The 22,525-nt window shown below is 41.7% G+C and overlaps 1 protein-coding gene across 2 annotated transcripts in view; it reads left to right on the forward strand.

Moving 5' to 3' along the window:
• The window catches only part of LOC126942094 (cytochrome P450 2G1-like), an 84,229-nt gene that overhangs the window by 47,949 nt on the left and 13,755 nt on the right, over positions 1 to 22,525 (forward strand). Inside the window, exons 2-4 of one of the 2 annotated variants that reach the window (XR_007721492.1) lie at positions 7,350 to 7,746; positions 12,226 to 12,357; positions 14,626 to 14,795. The gene's annotated coding sequence lies outside the window, so the exon portion shown is untranslated. The remainder of the gene's footprint in view (positions 1 to 7,349; positions 7,747 to 12,225; positions 12,358 to 14,625; positions 14,796 to 22,525) is intronic. The other variant, XR_007721493.1, reaches the window with a different exon arrangement.

Raw genomic sequence — 22,525 nt, forward strand, 5'->3', positions numbered from 1 at the left:
TTTTTTATTAGAGACGGGGTTTCACCATGTTGGTCAGGCTGATCTTGAACTCTTGACCTCAGGTGATCCACCTTTTCGGCCTCCCAAAGTGCTGGGATTACAGGTGTGAGTCACCAAGCCTGGCCTCATCTCTATTTTGATCTCGCTCTGGTTCTGTTTCTATGCACTTCTATTTTCTCTCAATCTTGACCTCTGTCTCCATCACATAATACCTGGCATAATCTGCCATGCTCTGAATTTCTCTGCCTCAAGTCCTCTGCAATTATTTTTCCTCTTTAGCTTGCTTCTACTTTTTAGTGCAAGTTCCTCCACTCCTGGCTTCCTATCTGGAGGTGGGATGGTGAGGGGAGCTGTTCTAAGAGTACTTGCTCTCTTCCTTCCTGTCTGAATCAGAAAATCAGACTCACAACCGACCACCTTCACCACACACACACCACCACTGCAAGATGGTTAAGAGATTAGTCCTGAATGGGTGTTAAGTGCTGGGGGGTGAGGATCAGAATGGGATGGGGAGGTGAAAGCTAAGAGAGTCAAAGGAGATGGGCTGAGCTGAGTCTCTACTCCAAGAAAGACATTCTAGCAGCAGATCCAAGAGACAAAAGGTGGCACTGTGTGTGAGTCACTCAGTTTTCCCAGAATTTCCACCACTTCTGGACACAGGATGCCTCAGCTCAGCCAGCCAAACCCCATTCCTCAAACCTACAGATACCTTGAGGGATTCAGTTTCCAAGTCTGAGAATACAGTCGCATGAAAAGGACATTGAATTTTGATAAATAGCATATGTGGGTAGGATATGATATCCACGAAGTTCATTTCAGAACATTAAGGCTTTGAAAATATTTGGTGCAGAAAAGGTAGTGAATCACTTTCTAGATTATTAAGGAACGCAATCACTAATTGTGCTGGAGGAGACGTTCCCCTCCAGAGACTGCGGTTCAGGGGTGATCCCTACACCTTAGACTTTCCAAATACACACACACACACACACACACACACACCCCGACACATACTACAGCAAAGTTCTTTTTTCTCTTTTTTTAAATTTGATACAGCAAAGTTCTGATACACCAACACAGGTAATCTTTGATTATTGTTATTTAACATTATCTTGAGTAGAAAACAAGAACTTTTTGAACAAACCCTTTCAATTGATTTATTTATCTTGTTTTCTAAATCTTCAGCTTACTTTGCTTATTAATATTCTAGTGTTCCATTACATAGTAGAGTGGCTGTAGTTAATGATAATACATTGCGTATTTCAAAATAGTTAGAAGAGAGGATTTTGAATGTTCTTACCACAACAAAATGACAAATGTCTCAGTAATGGATATAATAATTACCTGAATTTGATTGTTATACATTGCATACATGTATCAAAACATCATACTATACCCCACAAATATGTACAATTATTAATGGATATAATAATTACCTGAATTTGATTGTTATACATTGCATGCATGTATCAAAACAGCACACTGTACCCCACACATTTGTACAATTATGTGTCAATTAAAAAATTTTAATTAATTAGGGTTACCTGAATTAAATAATGAACAAAGAGTTTTCCTTATTGTCTATCAAGGCTTTCTAAAACAACATGGTCTGCCAGCTGCGGTGGATCACGCCTGTAATTCCAGCATTTTACGAGGCTGACGGGGGTGGATCACTTGAGGCCAGGAGTTTGAGACCAGCCTGGCCAACATGGTGAAACCACATCTCTAGAAAAATATAAAAATTAGCTGGGCATGGTGGTATGCGCCTGTAGTCCTAGCTACTTGGGAGGCTGAGGCATGAGAATTGCTTGAACCCGGGAGGCAGAAGTTGTAGTGAAATGAGATCACGCCACTACACTCCAGCCTGGGTGACAGAGTGAGAATCTGTCTCAAAAAATAAAAATAAAAAAAATAAAACAACATGGTTTCCCCGTTTGATAGATGGTGAAACAAGTCCCAGAGGTTAAGTGACTTGCCCAGTGAAGAAAAGACAGAGCTGCTACTTGTACCCAGATCGTCTGGATCCTAAAATCAATAGCCTAAAAAGAGAATAATCTGCCTCTTCACACCCCACCAAGAAATTCTGTCAATCCTATTGAGCTGAGAGAGAAGAACAGGCAGACTGGAAATATGAAGAAAGGGGAATGGCCCCAGAGGATTTCCCTGTGTGAATTCAATTTACCCTTATTCAGATGGGAGATTATAGGTTATATAACCACCCCCCATATAAAGCAATCACTTCCCCGATGACATTCAAACCTGGAAAACTTGAATCCCAGGGTGTTCAGATTTTGGTATAAGATGATCTCTCAGGACCTATTTAGGCAGGATCTGGTGCCCAGGACAGAACCTGTTGACCTGGCACCATGGAGCTGGGAGGGGCTGTCACCATCTTTCTGGCACTCTGCTTGTCTTGCCTGCTCGTCCTCATTGCCTGGAAACGAATGAATAAGGCAGGAAAGCTGCCCCAGGTCCTACACCAATTCCTTTCCTGGGGAACCTGCTGCAAGTTCGAACTGACGCTACGTTTCAGTCTTTCATGAAGGTGAGTGTGTCTGTCTCCTCTAACAGCGCTTAGAGCAACTAATCCTGTAGCCAGATTCACATAGAACCTTATGCCTTCTAAAGATAGACTCTCAGAAGCACAGACTTTGCAAATCTTAGAATTCTGAAATTCCAGAATCCTGAAATGTTGGAAACACACATTCTCAGTGCACTGAAATAAGACTTTCATGATCTCAGGACTTTGGAATCACAGTACATTATATTTTTAAACACAAGGACACTTTGACTCAGGTTGTCTTAGCGCTTTGAGACTTGGTATCACGAAGTCTTCAGATTCTAGAAATTTAACATTTCAGAGAGAGAAGTATGAATCTTGGAATTTATCGAATCCAGGTCCATTATTTTATAGATGAGAACAGTAAGTCTTGTGGGGAGGGATGAGCTTTTGCCTAGGATGACAGAAGCCAAGACTTCCGTGCCTGTTTCCCAGTAGTCCTTCCAAGCCCAGATTTACTTTGATTCCTTAGTACCATGTTTATATCCCCTGGAAATCACCATCCTCTAAAATCCTATTGGCCTATATGTGGTACTCCAATCAGCCCCTCCTCTTGTGTTTTCCTTCACTTCAAGCTCAGGGAGAAATACGGCCCTTTGTTCACTGTGTACATGGGTCTCTGGCCTGTGGTGGTTTTATGTGGACATGAAGCAGTGAAGGAAGCCTTGATAGACCAAGCAGATGAGTTCAGTGGCCATGGAAAAGTGGCTTCAATAGAGCAAAACTTCCAAGGTCATGGTAGGTAGCAACAACAAAAACAATAAAACCAGAAATGACTGCAGTGCGCTCCCTCTATGCCAGGTTCTTCGGTAAGTAAGTACTCTACATGACTTACTGCATTGCCTCCCTTAGGAGAGCCGTTAACATTATACTAATGTTGTCAATGAAAAAGCTAAGATAGGCAGGGCATGGTGGCTCACGCCTGTAATCCCAGCACTTTGGGAGGTTGAGGCGGGTGGATCACCTGAGGTCAGGAGTTCGAGACCAGCCTGGCCAACATGGTGAAACCCCATTTCTACTAAAAATTAAAAAAAATTAGCTGGGCATGGTGGTGCACACCTGTAATCCCAGGTGCTCAGGAGGCTGAGGCAAGAGAATCGCTTGAACCCTGGAGGCAGAGGTTATAGTGAGCTGAGATTGTACCATTGTACTCCAGCTTGGGCAACAAGAGAGAAACTCTGTCAAAAAAAAAAAAAAAAAAAAAAAAAAAGAAAAGAAAAAGCTAAGATAAAGATTAGGTAATGTCACACAGTAAGTGGTAGGATCATTTTATTTTGAGCCTTTGCCATCTGACCCTAAACAGTTTTCTGTGTTATTTCTGCCCTTATTTTCAATGGATTAGCAATATATATATAATATATATATTTATATATATATACACACATTTTTTTTTTTTTGAGACAGAATTTGACTCTTGTTACCCAGGCTGGAGTGCAGTGGCATGATCTTGGCTCACCACAACCTCTGCCTCCTGGGTTCAAGTGATTCTCGTGCCTTAGCCTCCAGAGTAGCTGGGATTACAGGCATGCACCATCACACAGGGCTAATTTTGTATTTTAAGTCGAGATGGGGTTTTTCCATGTTGGTCAGGCTGATCTGGAACTCCCAACCTCAGGTGATCTGCCCGCCTCAGCCTCCCAAAGTGTTGGGATTACAGGTGTGAGCCTCCGAGCCTGGGGGATTAGCGATATTCTTTATGCACCCATAGCCAGCCCTCATAGCCCTCACAACCAACCTTATTTCTCATCTTCCTATACTTATACACATACCTAACCCATAGGTCTCTGCCTCCTTCTCTTAGGTAGATCTCTTTCTCTCATGCATCCATCTCTAACTGCCCACATCCTTCAATTCCAAGCAGGCTCACCACATTCTGTCTGTCTGTCTATCTATCTATCACCTTTTCTTCTGTCCATCGATCCATATCCATCAGAAAATCCATTCATTATTCTTTCTATGAAAATATCTTTCACTCTATTATCTATACATCAATCAATTAACTTTCTATTTATTCATCTATTTATCATTCCATCCATTCATTAATGCTTTCATCATTCATACATCTATGAATCTCTCTATCCACTCTCCAACCGTCATTCACTCAGTTATTTTTTTATTTATCCAACTCCACCTCTCCTTCCTGTAAGAAACACTGTTTGATCTCCCCTATCACTCCTGCACTGATTCCCTTTTCCTCCACCTCAGTCTGGACTTTTTTTTTTTTTTTTTTTTTTTTTTTTTCCTTTCCCGAGGATCCTGCAGAGAGGGAACCTTACTCTCTTGATTGAGCCTTGAAGGTTGAGGATGGCTTCCTGGACAGCACAGTCTAGAGCTTTCATAATCTTTCCCCATCACTGTGTAGCACCGAGTTGAACACAGCAAGGGGAGGGAGGCAGAAGCCTGAGACTGAGATCTTGGCAGGTGTGGCTCTGGCCAATGGAGAACGATGGAGGATTCTCCGACGCCTCTCCCTGACCATCTTTTGGGACTTCAGGATGGGAAAGAGGAGCATTGAGGAGCGAATTCAGGATGAGGCCAGCTACCTACTGGAGGAGTTCCGGAAGACCAAGGGTATGGGGGCCACAAGGGGGAGGGCCACTAGGTGACTGGGTGGTTATGGGGTTCTCAGTCAAGAGAAGATGGGCTTTGGTGGGAGAAAGCTCTGGAATGGAAGAAGAGGGAAAATATTAAGAATCCACTGAGATTTCTGGCCAGCTTCCGTATTAAGAGTTTACATGAGCTGGGCATGGTGGCACAGGCCTGTAGTGTCAGCCACTTGTGGGGCTGAGGCTGGAGGTTGCTTGAGTCCAGGAGTTCAAGGTTGCAGTGAGCTATGATCATGCCACTGCACTTCAGTATGGGAGACACAGTGAAACTGTCTCTTAAAAAACAACAACAACAACAAAACAGTTAACATGGAAGACCCTTAGGGACCACTCATCTAGAAACTGTAATCAGTGGATCTCAGGGGGTCTGTGAGCTCTTGATATCCTATGCGGATATTGGTGACGTGACTTTGTGACTTTTCCTGAAGACAGGCTCAAATTTCATTACATTTGTCTATCTGTATTGTGGTAAAAAAAATACATAACATAAAATTTACCATATGCACCATTTTAAGTGTCCAGTTCAGTACTGTTAAGTATATTCATGTTGTGAAAAAGATCTTTTGAACTTTTTTATCTTGCAAATGTGAAACTCTATACTCATTTCATTGTGTTTTTAAAAGAGTTCAGTCTCACCAAAAAATAAGGTCTAGAAACACTGGGGTCTATAGAGAAAAGATACAGAGGCTGAAAAACAAACAAACAAACAAACAAACAGAGAAAAATAGATAAGAGGTAGAAATGGAGACACATTTTCTCTACATCCAAGGCTCCTTGCCTGGTCTACGTGGGTGATTAACAGGTCTATATAAAAGCTTCAAATGCCCATGTACCCCAGACATTATTCATAAAATTGTGTATTTGTGAATATGTGCATTATTCTAGAGAAATTCTTCCCAGATCTACTGATCTTGTTTTACAGAAGGTGTAGGTGAGGGCAAGGGAAAGATTTTGTTTTGTTTTGTTTTGAGACAGAGTCTTGCTCTTGTTGCCCAGGCTGGAGTGCAGTGGCATGATCTCAGCTCACTGCAACCTTCACCTCCCAGCTTCAAGCGATTCTTCTGCCTCAGCCTCCTGAGTAGCTGGGATTACAGGCACCTGCCACCACACCTGGCTAATTGTTGTATTTTTAGTAGAGACGGGGTTTTGCCGTGTTGGCCAGGCTGGTCTCCAACTCCTGACCTCGTGATCTGCCCACCTCGGCCTCCTAAAGTGCTGGGATTACCAGGCATGAGCCACCACATCCGGCCAGGAAGGATTTTTTTAATTGCCCAAATGGAATCATCGGTAGAGCTAGACAGAATTCAGGAACTTTTATAATGTGTCCCTTATCCCACTTTTCCCCAAATATGTGAGTCTCTAACATCAACACATTTAAGTAATAATAATAAAAAATAATGATTAAGCTCAGCTAGGTTTTCTTGAGTGCTTACTGTATGCCAGGCTTTGTGTTAATTATTTTATACAGATAATGATACTGAATCCTCATGAATCAGTGAAGTGGTTCCCAAACCAATTTGCCGATTGGCCAATCTAGACCCAAAACACAAAAATGAAGTGGCTCACACATGCAATTAAGTAGTAGAGCTGGGACTCAGATGCATCACTGTGACTCCACACCCCATATTCATGACCATGGCCTCCAACATAAACAATTTCCACTGCCCAGGTGCCCCCATCGACCCCACCTTCCTGCTAAGCTGCAGCATTTCCAACATCATCAGTTCTGTTGTCTTTGGAAGTTGCTTCGACTATGAGGACAAGCAGTTCCTGAATCTGCTGCGGTTGATCAATGAGAGTTTCATTGAGATGAGCACTCCCTGGGCGCAGGTGCCCACCCAGCCACCTCTCTTTCCATGCACCAACCCCAGTTAACTAAACACTTTCCTATACCCCACTTGATCCTCCTTAGACGCCTGGGAGGTGAGTACAGTAGTTCCCCCTCATTGCTGGGGGATATGTTCAAGATCCCCGTGGATGCCTCAAGCCATGGATAGTACCCATTCTATAGATACTAAGTTTTTCTGGTATATACATACCATGATAAAATTCAGTGTATAAATTGAATGCAGTAAGAGACTGGCATTCATAAGTAATAAAATAGAACAATTATAACTATTCTAACAACAGTTATGTGAATGTACTCTTTCTCTCTCAAAATATCTTATTATATGTAATATTTTTAGATTGCAGTTGACTGCACATATGACTGCAATGGTGGAAGGCAAAACCAAGGTGAATGGGGAACTACTGTCTCAATAGGACCCAACTTCTGGGAAGCAAAAGGGCCTCACCTGATTCTTAGACCCAGCACTGGACTTTGAGCCCAGCTGTCCAACTCCAGGCTCAGCCCATGCGGGCCCCTGGCACCCATCACTGACAAAGTCCTCTTGCCTATTCCCACAACTATATGACATGTACTCTGGAATCATGCAGTATTTGCCAGGAAGACACAATCGCGTCTACTACTTGATAGAAGAGCTCAAGGACTTCATTGCCTCCAGGGTCAAGATCAACGAAGCATCCTTTGACCCCCAAAACCCTCGGGACTTCTTTGACTGCTTTCTCATCAAGATGCACCAGGTATCTCCTCTTCTTCCACTGGTCCTTCCCTCTCATCTCCCCAACCTCTAGTCCCTGCAACTTTCAACCAATCTGTAAACATTGAGGGCAAAACAACACAAAAGAAACAAAAAAACAAGCATTATTGCACAGGGTTTACTTTTATCTGTAGATGAATATAGAAACTGCAAAAGTATAAACTGTTACAGCTTTAAAACAGACTCTGAATCTTGAAATTTTAGGAATTTGGGACATTTAGGAACTTGGAAACGTAAAATCTTCCACCTTATACATGCCAGAGAGTTACAACTGTAGTTTTGAGTCTTAGAATTTCAGAAACTTAGAAATTTAAAGTTTTGAAGTGTAAGACTTTAAGCATTTAAGTTAAAGTTAAAAGATTTGAATGTGTAGGGACAGTAGGGTATAGAATTTAAATTTCCAAGGCCAAATGTTTGCTAACATAAAAATATAAATTTACAAATGTATAAAACTCTAAGAAATGATGATGCAAAAATGTTAACCTTCTGAATTTGTATAGCCCTCCACTTCCCTCCCCTTCCAGCCTTACCCTCCACCTCATGAGCAGCAGGAAGCCGTAGTGCAGGGTGGTGCTGACGGTCTCGGTGCCTGCAAAGAAGAGGTTCAGTGAGGTCAGCACCAGGTTCTTCAAGTAGAACTCCATGTTTGGGTTCTTCTCCTCCTGCAGGGAGAGGGGGCTTTAGGCCAGTCTCACTCCTCTTGCCCTTAAGGCATGCCACCACATCTGACTAATGTTTTAAAAAATTTTGTCGTCAAGACCGCCTCCTGCCATGTTGCCCAGGCTGGTCTCAAACTCCTGGGCTCCAGCAATCCTCCTTCCTCAGCCCCACAAAGTGCTGGGATTTCAGGTGTGAGCCATTGCACACAGCCCAGATTATTTATTTATTTATTTATAAGTAGACTGGGTTCATGCCTGTAATCCCAGCACTTTGGGAGCCTGAGGTGGGCAGGTTTATTTTCTGAGATGGAATCTTGCTATGTCACCCAGGCTGTAGTATAGTGGCATGATCTTGGCTCACTACAGTCTCCACCTCCCCAGTTCAAGAGATTCTCCTGCCTCAGCCTTCCAAGTAGCTGGGATTATAGGCGTGCACCACCATGCTCAGCTAATTTTTGTATTTTTAGTAGAGATGGGGTGAAACCTTGGCTCTACTAAAAATACAAAAAAATTAGCGAGCTGTGGTGGTGTGCACCTGTAATCCCAGCTACTCTGGAGGCTGAGGCAGGAGAATCGCTTGGACCCTGGAGGCGGAGGTTGCAGTGAGCTGAGATCGTGCCAATTGCACTCCAGTCTGGGCAACAAGAGCGAAACTCCATTTCAAAAAAATAAATAAGTTACCTAGTCTGTAATATTTTGTTATAGTAACATGAAACAGAGTAAGATAGATAGATGATTGATTGATAGAATAGAACAAATCATATTGGGAATGGGTTAAAATGTTAACCTAAGGTGAATCTGCTTAAAGAGTATTATTATTATTTTTTTTGCCGTTTTATATTTTACTTTTTTTTTTTTATTATACTTCAAGTTCTAGGGTACACGTGCACAATGTGCAGGTTTGTTATATATGTATACATGTGCCATGTTGGTGTGCTGCACCCATTAACTCATCATTTACATTAGGTATATCTCCTAATGCTATCCCTCCCCCCTACCCCGTCACCGCAATAGGCGCTGGTGTATGATGCTCCCCTTCCTGTGTCCAAGTGATCTCATTGTTCAATTCCCCCCTGTGAGTGAGAACATGCGGTATTTGAGTGAGAACATGCGGTATTTGGTTTTCTGTTCTTGCAATAGTTTGCTGAGAATGATGGTTTCCAGCTGCATCCATGTCCCTACAAAGGACATGAACTCATCCTTTTTTATGGCTGTATAGTATTCCATGGTGTATATGTGCCACGTTTTCTTAATCCAGTCTGTCACTGATGGACATTTGGGTTGATTCCAAGACTTTGCTATTGTGAATAGTGCCACAATAAACATACGTGTGCATGTGTCTTTATAGCAGCATGACTTATAATCCCTTGGGTATATCCCCAGTAATGGGATGGCTGTGTCAAATGGTATTTCTAGTTCTAGATCCTTGAGGAATCGCCACACTGTTTTCCACAATGGTTGAACTAGTTTACAGCCCCACCAACAGTGTAAAAGTGTTCCTATTTCTCCACATCCTCTTCAGCACCTGTTGTTTCCTGATTTTTTTAATGATTGCCATTCTAACTGGTGTGAGATGGTATCTCATTGTGGTTTTGATTTGCATTTCTCTGATGGTGAGTGATGATGAGCATTTTTTCATGTGTCTGTTGGCTGTATGAATGTCTTCTTTTGAGAAGTGTCTGTTCATATCCTTTGCCCACTTTTTGATGGAGTTGTTTGTTTTTTTCTTGTAAATTTGATTGAGTTCTTTATAGGTTCTGGATATTAGCCCTTTGTCAGATGAGTAGATTACAAAAATTTTCTCCCATTCTATAGGTTGCTTGCTCACTCTGATGGTAGTTTCTTTTGCTGTGCAGAAGCTCTTTACTTTAATTAGATCCCATTTGTCAATTTTTGCTTTTGTTGCCATTGCTTTTGGTGTTTTAGATGTGAAGTCCTTGCCCATGCCTATGTCCTGAATGGTATTACCTAGGTTTTCTTCTAGGATTTTTATGGTTTTAGGTCTAACATTTAAGTCTCTAATCCATCTTGAATTAATTTTCATATAAGGAGTAAGGACAGGATGCAGTTTCAGCTTTCTACTTATGGCTAGCCAATTTTCCCAGCACCATTTATTAAATAGGGAATCCTTTCCTCATTTCTTGTTTTTGTCAGGTTTGTCAGAAATCAGATGGCTGTAGATGTGTGGTATTATTTCTGAGGGCTCTGTTCTAAGTCATGCTGCTATAAAGACACATGCACACGTATGTTTATTGCGGCACTATTCACCATAGCAGAGACTTGGAATCAACCCAAATGTCCATCAGTGACAGACTGGATTAAGAAAATGTGGCACATATACACCATGGAATACTATACAGCCATAAAAAAGGATGAGTTCGTGTCCTTTGTAGGGACATGGATGCAGCTGGAAACCATCATTCTCAGCAAACGATCGCAAGAACAGAAAACGAAATACCGCATGTTCTTACTCATAGGTGGGAATTGAACAATGAGATCACTTGGACATAGGAAGGGGAACATCAAACACCGGGTCCTATTGTGGGTGGGGGAGGGATAGCATTAGGAGATATACCTAATGTAAATGACGAGTTAATGGGTGCAGCACACCAACATGGCACATGTATACATATGTAACAAACCTGCACATTGTGCACATGTACCCTAGAACTTAAAGTATAATAATAAAAAAAAATACTGAAATAACAACTCTATCAACCCAGGATTCTATATCCAGCAAAAAGAACTTCCAAAAACAAACACAAAATAAAGATATTTTTAGATGTACAAAAGTTTAAAGAATTCATCACTGGTAGGTTTACAGAGTAAGAAATGTTAAAGTCCTTCAGGCAAACTACATTGTTACTAATTTTGTTCAAGCAATCAATTATTCTTCTAAATGTTTAAATAATAGGGGAAAATCTTATATATTTACCGTTTCTGGTGCTCTTCATTCTGTTGTGTAGACGTGTATTTCCATCTGGTCTTGTAGTTTTGTAGTTTTCCTTGTAAAAGTCTTTTACCTCCTTGGTTAAATTTATTGCTAGGTTTTTTTTTTTTTTTCCGGGAGCTATTTTAAATGGGATTGCTTTCTTGATTTCTTCCTCAGCTAGTTATTGGTGCATAGAAATGCTACTTTTTTGTCTGTTGATTTTGTATCTTGAAATGTTGCTGAATTTATCAGATGTAAGAGTTTTTTTCATGGAGTCTTTCGTTTTTTCTAGAAATAAGATCATGCTGTCAGCAAAGAGAGACAAATTGATTTTCTCTTTTTCAATTTGGATGCCCTTTACTTATTTTTCTCTTGTCTGATTGCTCTGTCTAGGACTTCCAGTACTGTATTGAATAGGAGTGGTGAAAGTGATCATTCTTGTCTTGTTCCAGCTCCTTCAGAGAAGTTTTCAGCTTTTCCTCATTTAGTATGATGTTAGCTGTGAGTTTGTCATATGTAGCCTTTATTTTGTTGAGGTGTGTTTCTCCTGTGCCTAATTTGTTGAGAGTTTTTGTCATGAAGGGATGTTGCATTTCACCAAATGCTTTTTCTGTGTCTATTGAGATGATCATACGGGTTTTGTCCCTCATTCTGGTGATGTGATGTGTGATGTATATTGATTTACATATGTTGAGCCATCCTTGCATCCCTGGGATAAATTCTACTTGATTATGGTGTAATCATACCATCATTTTCAATGTATTGTTGGATTTGTTTTGTGTATTAGTCCATTCTCACATTGCTATAAATAAACACCTGAGACTGGGTAATTTATAAATAAACTAGGTTTAATTGGCTCATGGTTTCACAGGCTGTACAGGAAGCATGATGATGGCACCTGCTCAGCTTCTGAGGAGGCCTTAGGAAACTTTTACTCATGGCAGAAGGCAAATCGGGAGCCGATGTCTTCACATGGCCAGAGCAGACAGAAGAGAAAGAGGAGGTATGTGCTACGCAGTTTTACAAGGCCAGCTATCATGAGAACTCAATTACTATACAGTACAAAGGAGGGATGGTGCTAAACCAAGAGAAATCACCCCCATGATACATTGGGGATCCATGATGGATCCATGTTCCATTGCAGCAGGCTCCACCTCCTACACTGGGGATTACAATTCCATATGAGATTTTGGTGGGAACACAGATCTAAATCATAGCAGTTTGGTAATATTTTGTTGAAGATTTTTTGTCTATGTTCAGCAGGAATATTGGCTTATAGTTTCCTTTTTTGTTGCTGTGTCTGGTTTTGGTATCAGGGTAATATTGGCCTCAGGATGAATTGGGAAGATTTCCCTTCCCTTCATTTTTTTGAAAGAATTTGAGGAGAATTGGTGTTAGTTCTTTGTAAGTTTGGTAGAATTCAGCCATGAAGTCATCAAGTCCTGGAATTTTCTTTGTTGGGATAGTTTTTATTACTAATTCAACCTCCTTTCTCATCATTGGCCTTTTCAGGTTTTCTGTTTCTTTCTGCTTCAAACTCAGTGGGTTGGATGTGTCCAGCAATTTATCCATTTCCTCTAGATTCTCCAGTTTGTTAGTATATAATTGTTCATAATAGCCTCTGATGATCTTTTATATTTATGGTATCAGTTGCAATGTCTCTTTTTTATTTCTGAATTTAATTATTTGGGTCTTCTCTTTTTTTGTTCTTGGTTAGTGTAGCTCATGGTTGATTTATCATTTTTTTCAAAAAACATTTTTCATTTCATTGATCCTTTGTATTTTTTTAAGTCTCTATTTTGTTTAGTTCTGCTCTGATGTTTATTCTTTCATTCTACTAATTTTGAGTTTGGTTTGTTCTTGCTTTTCTAGTTCCTTGAAGTGCATGATGAGATTGTTTATTGGAAACCTTTCTACTTTTTTGATGTAGGCATTCATTACTATAAGTTTCCCTCTTATTACTGCTTTTGCTGTATCCCATAGGTTTTTCTATATTTTGTTTCCATTTTCATTCATTTCAATACATTTTTTTGATTTTCTTCTTAATTTCTTCTGTGACCCAGTTGTCACTCAGGAGCATGTTGTTTAATTTCCTTGTATTTTTACAGTTTCCAAAGTTTCTCCTGTTTTTGCTTCTAGTTTTAATCCATTATGGTCTAAGAAGGTACTCAATATGATTTTGATTTTCAAAAATGTGTTGAGAGTTGTTTTGTGGTCTAACGTATGATCTATCCCAGACAATGTTTCATGTGCTTATGAGAAGAATGTGTATTCTGTAGCTGCTGGGTAAAATGTTCTGAAAATATCTGTTAGATTCATTTGTTCTATGGTGCAATTTCAATCCCATGTTTTGTTGTTCATATTCTGTCTAGATGATCTGTCTAATGCTGAGAGTGGGATGTTGAAGTCCTCAACTATTATTGTGTTGGAGTCTATCTCTCCCTTCAGATCTAATAATATTTGCTTTGTATATCTGTGTGCTTCAGTGTTGGGTGCATATATGTTTAGAATTGTTATAACCTCTTGCTGAATTGATCCCTTTATCATTATGTAATGACCTTCTATGTCTCTTTTTAGTTTTTGATTTAAAGACTGTTTCATTTATAAAACCTAACTATTCCTGCTCACTTTTGGTTTTCATTTGCATGGAATATCTTTTCTCATTTCTTTACTTTAATTACATATGTCTTTACAGTTGAGATGAGTTTCTTATAGGCAGCATATAGTTGGGTCATGCTTTTTAAAAATTCATTTAGCCAGTCCATTTCTTTTAAATGGAAAGTTTAATCCATTTAATTCAAGGTTATTATTGATATGTGAGAGGTTAACCCTGTGATATTATTAGTTGGCTTGTGGTTATTTTGTATATCCTTTGTTCCTTTCTTTCTCTCTTATTGTTTATTATTGTAGTTTTGAGAGATAGGACTAGCTGGATTTCCCAGGCTGACTAAGAATTCCTAAGTCTAGCTGGGGAAGGTGACCACACCTACCTTTAAATATGGGGCTTGCAACTCAGCTCACACCAGACCAATCAGGTAGTAAAGAGGGATCACTAAAATACCAATTAGGCTAAAAGTAGGGGGTAAAGACATAGTCAAATCATCTATCATCTGAGAGCACAGGGGGAGGAACAATGATTGGGATATAAACCCCAGGCATTCGAGCAGAGAGTGGGCAATCCCCTTGGGGTCCCCTCATACTGTATGGGAGCTCTATTTTCACTGTATTAAATCTTGCAACTGCACACTCTTCTGGTCCGTGTTTGTTCCAGCTCAAGCTGAGCTTTCGCTTGCTGTCCACCACTGCTGAATGCCGCCATCACAGACCCAATGCTGACTTCCACTCCTCTGGATCCGGCAGGGTGTCTGCTGTGCTCTGAACTAGTGAGGCGGCCATTGCCACTCCCATTTGGGCTAAAGGCTCGCCATTGTTCCTGCATGGGTAAGTGCCCAAGTTCATCCTAATCAAGCTGAACACTAGTCGCTGGGTTCCATGGTTCTCTTCCATGACCCATGGCTTCTAATAGAGCTATGACACTCACTTCATGGCCCAAGGTTCCATTCCTTGGAATCTGTGAGGCCAAGAACCCCAGGTCAGAGAAGAAAAGGCTTGCCACCATCTTGGAAGTAGCCCACTCCATCTTGGGAGAGGCCTGCCACCATCTTGGGAGCTCTAACAACAAAGACCCCACCGTAACAGTTTGGTGGGTTTTTTGTTGTTGTTGTTGTGCTACCATTTGAGTCTATTCTCTTCCTCATTTGTGTGTTTTCTCTACCAATGGGTTTTACATTTTGTGTGCTTCCTTATGTTAGATATCCTCCTTTTGCTTCTATGTGTAAGACTCCTTTAAGCATTTCTTGTAGGTCTGGTTTAGTGATGCTGAATTTACTCAGCTATTATTTGTTTGGAAAAGACTGTATTTCCTTTTCATTTATAAAGCATAACTTTTTCAGGTACAGTATCTTGGCAGATAGTTTTTTTTCTATCAGCACATTGAATATATGATCCCACTTTCTCCTGGCCTGTAAGGTTTCTGCTGACGAATCCACTGTTGATGGGCTCCTTTATAGATGGCTAAATGCTTTTCTATCACTGTTTTTAGAATTTACTCTTAATCTTTGACTTTAAGCAGTCTGACTACAATTTGCCATGGAGAAGACTTTCTGCATTTGTAAATACCTAGGAATCTTGGAACTTCTTATATCTAGATGTCTAAATCTCTTGATAGACTTTAGAAGGATTTAGCTATTATTTCATTAAATAGGCTTTCTATCCCTTTTGTTTCCTTTTTGCCTTCTGGGATAGTGAAAATTTGAATAGTTGGTTGCTTTTTGGTGTTTTATATGTCAGGTATGCTTTGCTCAGTTTTTAAAAAAATTTTTCTGAGTTTTTCAAAAGACCTGTCTGCAGGTTCTGAAACTCTTAATTTTTTTTGATCAGTCTGTCATTGAAGATTTCAATTTTGTTTTGTATTTAATTCAATGAATTCTTCAGTTCCAGAATTTCTGTTTGGTTCTTTTTTTTAATGATAGTGATCTGTTTGGTAAATTTCTCATTCATATTCATATTTCACTGAGCTTTCAAAATATCATTATTTTGAATTTTAAGGCATTTTATGGATTTCTTTTTCTTCTTCCTCTTTTTTTTTTTGATGGAGTCTCACTCTGTAGCCTAGGATGGAGTGCAGTGTTGCGATATCAGCTCACTGCAACCTCCACCTCCCAGGTTCAAGTAATTCTAATGCCTCAGCTTCCCAAGTAACTGGGATTACAGGTGTGCACCACCATACCTGGCTAATTTTGTATTTTTAATAGAGGTGGGGCCTCACCAAATTGACCAGGTTGGTCTCAAACTCCTGACCTCAAGTGATCCACTTGCCTCGGCCTCCCAAAGTGCTGGGATTACAGGCATGACAACCCCACCTGGCCTAGATTTATCTTTTATTAGAATCTCTTGCTGGAGAATTATTGTGTTCCTTTGGGGGTGTCATGTTTTCTTGCTTTTGCATGTTTCTTGTGTCTTTACGTTGATATCTGTGCATCTGGGATCATGGTTGCTTCTTTTAATTTTTTGAATCTGCTTTCATAGGGGAGGACTTTTTCCTGAAGATGTGTACCTATGGTGTTGATTGGGTTGGGCACTTTGACTTTGATTCTGGGTGCATACATTAGTGTGCTTCCCATACGATTTTTTCCTCTGTATACAGTGGCAGTGGACATGGCATGAGCAGTAGTAGTGGCAGGATAATCCTCTAGCTCCAAAATAGTCCATGCTGGTGGTGTTGGTGGTGTAATGGGCTGGATTTACAAAAAGGAGAACTACAGACCAATACCCTCATTAACATAGATTTAAAAATACTAAACAAAATTTTGGCAAATCTAACAACATAAAACAAGTATACTGTATTATGGGATAAACACAATGGAAATGGGTTTAACCAGGGATGCAAGGTTGGTTTAATGTTTGAAAATCAATTAAGGAAGCTCAGCATATTAACAAGCATATATATATTCATTAAAATACGTTATAGGATGTCAGGGACCCTAAATGGAGGGACTGGCTGGAGCAGCAGAAGAGGAACATAAATTGTGAAGATTTCATATTAATATGAACATTTATCAGTTCTCAAATAATACTTCTATAATTTCTTATGCCTGTCTTTAATCTCTTAATCCTATTATCTTCATAAGTTGAGGTTGTATGTTACTTCAGGACTGCTGTGATAATTGTGTTAACTGCACAAATTGATTGTAAAACGTGTGTTTGAACAATATAAAATCAGTGCACCTTGAAAAAGAACAGAATAATAGCGATTTTTATGGAACAAGGGAAGACAACCATGGGGTTGAGCAAAAAGAGCCATATTTTTCTTCTTGGAGAGGGCCTATAAACGGATGTGCAAGTAGGAAACATATTGCTAAATTCTTTTCCTAACAAGGAATGTTAATATTAATACCCTGGTAAAACTATGCTTTCCTGGGAAGAGGTTTATAAATGGCTGCTCTGGAAATGTCTGTCTTGTGCAGTTGAGATAAGGACTGAGATAAGCCCTGGTCTCCTGCAGAACCCTCAGGCTTACTGGAGTTGGGAAAACTCAACCCTGGTAAATTTGTGATCAGACAGGTTCTCTGCTCTCAAACCCTGTTTTCTGTTATTTAAGACGTTTATCAAGACAATATGGGCACCGCTGAACATAGACCCTTATCAGTGGTTCTGCTTTTGCCCTTTGCCCTGTGATCTTTGTTGGACCCTTATCAGTTGTTCTGCATTTGCCCTTTGCCCTGTTCCCTCAGAAGCATGTGATCTTTGTTAGACCCTTATCAGTGGTTCTGCTTTTTGCTCTTTGAAGCATGTGATCTTTGTACCTACTTTCTGTTCTTACACCCCCTCCCCTTTTGAAACCCTTAATAAAAACTTGCTGGTCTGAGACTCAGTTGGGCATCACGGTCCTACCGATAAGTGATGTCACCCCGGTGGCCCAGCTGTAAAATTCCTCTCTTTGTACTGTCTCTATTTCTCAGCCAGCTGACACTTATGGAAAATAGAAAAAGAACCTATGTTGAAATATTGGGGGCAGGTTCTCCCAGTAATAATACAGATATGAAAAACATTTGATAGAAATCCAACATCTATTCATGATTAAAAATTATCAGCAAGCTGGAAATAAACAATTTCTTTTTTTTTTTTTTTTTTTTTTTGAGACGGAGTCTTGCTCTGTCGCCCAGGTTGGAGTGCAGTGGCCGGATCTCAGCTCACTGCAAGCTCCGCCTCCCGGGTTCACGCCATTCTCCTGCCTCAGCCTCCCGAGTAGCTGGGACTACAGGCGCCCGTCACCTCGCCCGGCTAGTTAGAAATAAACAATTTCTTACCATGACTAAAACCATCTACAAAAAAGTCCACAGCCAATATCATACTTAAAGGTGAAAGATTTAATGCTTTCCCTCTAAGATTGGGAGCAAGTAAAGAATGGCTGTTCTTACTACTCTGATTCAAAATTGCATTGGAGGTTCTATCAATCCACTCTCTAGGTCGGTGTGTACACATTGTTTAGCACCCACTTAGGAATGAGAACATGTGATACTGACTTTCTGCACCTGACTTGTTTCACTTAAGATAATCACCTCCAGTTGTATCCATGTTGCTATAAAAGACAAGACTTTATTCCTTTTTATGGCTAAACAGTATTCAACAGTGTATATATACCACATTTTATTTAACCATTCATCTGTTGATTCCCTATCTTTGCTATTGTAAACAGTATTTGGACCACATTTCAAGTACTTAATTAGTGTCCACATGCAGCAAGTGACTACCATATTGGACAATGTAGCCCTAACCCACTGTACGACCTTGGGTAAGACTTGCAAACTGTCACTGCTTCGATCTCTCCATTCATAAAATGAGGATGGCAACAATACTTCCCTAAAAGGGTACAGACTGAGTTACCGTGTGTACAGCACTTCATGCCTCCCCATCGGTGCTTCACCCGGGGGCTGGAATGAGGACCCAATCTTAGTGTCAGATGACACAGCACAGCAGGACCCAGGTCCTTGGTTCAGAAAAGTCCATGTTCGCACCTCTCCAGTGTCAGGAAAGTACAGCTTCCTCCTCTTAAAAATCAGAACTGTTTGTCTGCTTTTCCTGGGTCAAAGTAACTTCTGGGCTCAGGGTAAACACCGAGTTACTGTGTGTAAAGCACTTCACGCCTCCCCATCGGTGCTTCACCCTGGGGCTGGAGTGAGGACCCAATCTTAGTGTCAGACAACACAGCACAGCAGGACCCAGGTCCTTGGGTCAGAAAAGTTCATGCTGGCACCTCTCCAGTGTCAGGAATGTACGGCGTCCACCTCATAAAAATCAGGACTGTTTGCTCTCCTGGGTCAAAGTAACTTCTGGACTCAAGGTAAACACTGAGTTACTGTGTTTAAAGCACTTCATGCCTCCCCATTGGTGCTTCACCCTCGGGCTGGAGTGAGGACCCAATCTTAGTGTCAGATGACACAGCACAGCAGGACCCAGGTCCTTGGGTCAGAAAAGTCCATGCTGGCACCTCTCCAGTGTCAGGAATGTACAGCGTCCACCTCTTAAAAATCAGGACTGTTTGTCTGCTCCTCCTGGGTCAAAGTAACTTCTGGACTCAGGGTAAACACTGAGTTACCGTGTGTACAGCACTTCACGCCTCCCCATCGGTGCTTCACCCTGGGGCTGGAATGAGGACCCAATCTTAGTGTCAGATGACACAGCACAGCAGGACCCAGGTCCTTGGGTCAGAAAAGTCCATGCTGGCACCTCTCCAGTGTCAGGAAAGTACAGCTTCCTCCTCTTAAAAATCAGGACTGTTTGTCTGCTCCTTCTGGGTCAAAGTAAGTTCGGGGTCAGGATCCTGGATCCAGCAAAGGGTTTGGTTAACATTGCAAGAAAGATGTTGCCTCATGGTCAAAAGTCAGGCCTAGGATGAGACAGGGAGACACGGACACATTCACACCCACATTTTGCAAATATGGACTGACCCTGTCAGAGGCTGTGTGGGTGCAGGCTCACAGTGAAGATAGAGACAAATGGGAGTCCAGTAGACGTCAATCAAACTGGACCCAGTTTCTGCACACCTGGAGCTCAAGAGTCTCCGGGGGGAACACAGAGACACAAAGTTAGAGAGAGACAGAGCCAGAGAAATTTCCTGCACTGTGAAGATGGTCAGAGGCAGGGAAGAAACTCCTCAGCACTAGTTAGAGTGATCAGAAACCAAGGGGACCTGATCGCTGCACCTGCGAGGTCTCAGTTTCTGTCTCCCTCCAACTGACCACCTCTTCCTCTGAGACTCACCAGTTCTGCATCTCTTGTCTCTCATTCTGTTTCTCCCATCACTTCCACCTGTGGCTGTCACAGAAGGGCGGATTAAGGAGGGGACACTGGAGATAGACCCTGACCATTGAAGGGAGCTAGCCCCTCCACAACTGTGGGTCTTTCTCATCAGGTGGGTTGAGAGACTGAGAAAAGAAATAATACACAGAGACAAAGTATAGAGAAAGAACAGTGGGCCCAGGGAACTGGTGCTCAGCCTACGAAGAACCCGCATCGGCGCCAGCCTCTGAGTTCCCTCAGTATTTATTGATGATTATTTTTACTCTCTTAGTGAAGGAAATGTAGCAGGGCAACAGGTGGGGAGAAGGTCAGTAGGGAAACATGTGAGCAAAGGAATCTGTATCATGAATAAGTTCAAGGAAAGGTACTGTGCCCGGATGTGCACGTAGACTAGATTTATGTTTCTTTTTACCCAAACATCTTAGATTAGCAAAGAGTAACAGAGCAGTATTGCTGCCAGCATATCTCGCCTCCAGCCACAGGGCAATTTTCTCCTATCTCAGAATAGAACGAATAGGAATGGTCAGTTTTACACCAAGACATTCCATTCCCAGGGAGGAGCAGAAGACAGAAGCCTTCCTCTTATCTCAGCTGCAAAGAGGCCTCCCTCTTTCCCTACTCCTCCTCAGCACAGACTCTTTATGGGTGTCGGACTGGGGGACGATCAGGTCTTTCCCTTCCCACGAGGCCATATCTCAGGCTGTCTCAGTGGGGGGAACCTTGGACAATACCCGGCTTTCTTGGGCAGAGGTCCCTGTGGCTTTCCGCAGTGCATTGTGTCCCTGGTTAATCGAGAATGGAGAATGGCGATGACTTTACCAAGCATACTGCCGGCAAACATATTGTTAACAAGGCACATCCTGCACAGCCCTAAATCCTTTAAAACTTGATTCCATACAGCACGTGTTTCTGTGAGCACAGGATTGGGGCTAAAGTTACAGGTTAACAGCATCTCAAAGCAGAAACAATTTTTCTTAGTACAGGTCAAAATGGAATTTCTCATATCTTCCTTTTCTACGTAGACACAGTAACAATCTGATCTGTCTTTCTTTTCCCCACAAGCATCTGCAGGCTTCCAAAGAGAGGGGCTAGGAGACGCACCAACACACAAGCACAAATACGCCAGCACACAGATACACACAACTGGTTCACATATTGCTGGATTACAGTTTGCTATGCTACAAAGACTGTGGGCCAAATTTGATTGAATTGAACAATTCCTTCTTTTTGTCAGCTTCTTAATTTTTATTTTATTTTATTTTCTTGAGATGGAGTATCGCTCTGTCATCCAGGCTAGAGTGCAGTGGCATAATCCTAGCTCACTGTAGCCTCCACCTCCCAGGTTCAAGTGATTCTCTTGCCTCAGCCTCCCGAGTAGCTGGGATTAAAGGTGCCCCTCACCACGCCTGGCTAATTTTTATGTTTTTAGTAGAGATGGGGTTTTGCCATGTTGGCCAGGCTGGCCTCGAACTCCTGATCTCAAGTGATCTGCCCGCCTTAGCTTCTCAAAGTGCTGGGATTAGAGGCGTGAGCCACTGCGCCCAGCCAGCCTCCCAATTTTGAACATACACTACCACCACCTCCACAACACACAAATGAAATGCACTTTCATATATGAAGCTGTATAAATACAAGGAAGCTCCAAACATGCAAGGATATACACATAAGCACCCCCAGATTCAACCACAGAAACACACAAACCAGGTCCCTGCCCTCTGCCCCTTTTGGGAAACCTTCTGCAGATAGCAGAAGAGGCCTACTCAGATCCTTTCTGAGGGTAAGGCACAGATGAATGGGGTCTGAGGGTGGGCTGCTTCTTGCCTCTGTACTCGGGGATCCTTCACCAAACAGAATGAGGCAGACTTCCTGAGTCAGGTTGGTGAGTACGGCGCATAGTGAAGCATGATGGGTACTCTTATTAGGAGAAAAACATCAGTCAAATTAAATTCAGCAGAGTTTATTTGAGCAAAGAAGTGACTCATGAATCGGACAACTCCCTAAACCAGGAGACATCACACGGCAGTATGGGCAAGCGGTATTTACAGGCAGAAAAAGGAGGTGACATACAGAAACAGCCTGATTGGCCACAGATCACAGCTTGCCTTACTTGGTAACAATCTGAGCAGTTAGTAGCCTGTGATGGACTGAAGGCCCAGCTGCTCTGATTAGCCAACACTTGGCTACTTGTCACAAGAATATATTCGTGTGGGCCGGGTGCAGTGGCTCATCCCTGTAATCCTAGCACTTTGTGAGGTTGAGTGGGTGGATCACCTGAGGTCAGGAGTTCAAGACCAGCCTGGTCAACATGG

Source organism: Macaca thibetana, chromosome 19 (assembly GCF_024542745.1).
Source record: "Macaca thibetana thibetana isolate TM-01 chromosome 19, ASM2454274v1, whole genome shotgun sequence".
In the NCBI taxonomy this organism is placed as follows: Eukaryota; Metazoa; Chordata; class Mammalia; order Primates; family Cercopithecidae; genus Macaca; species Macaca thibetana.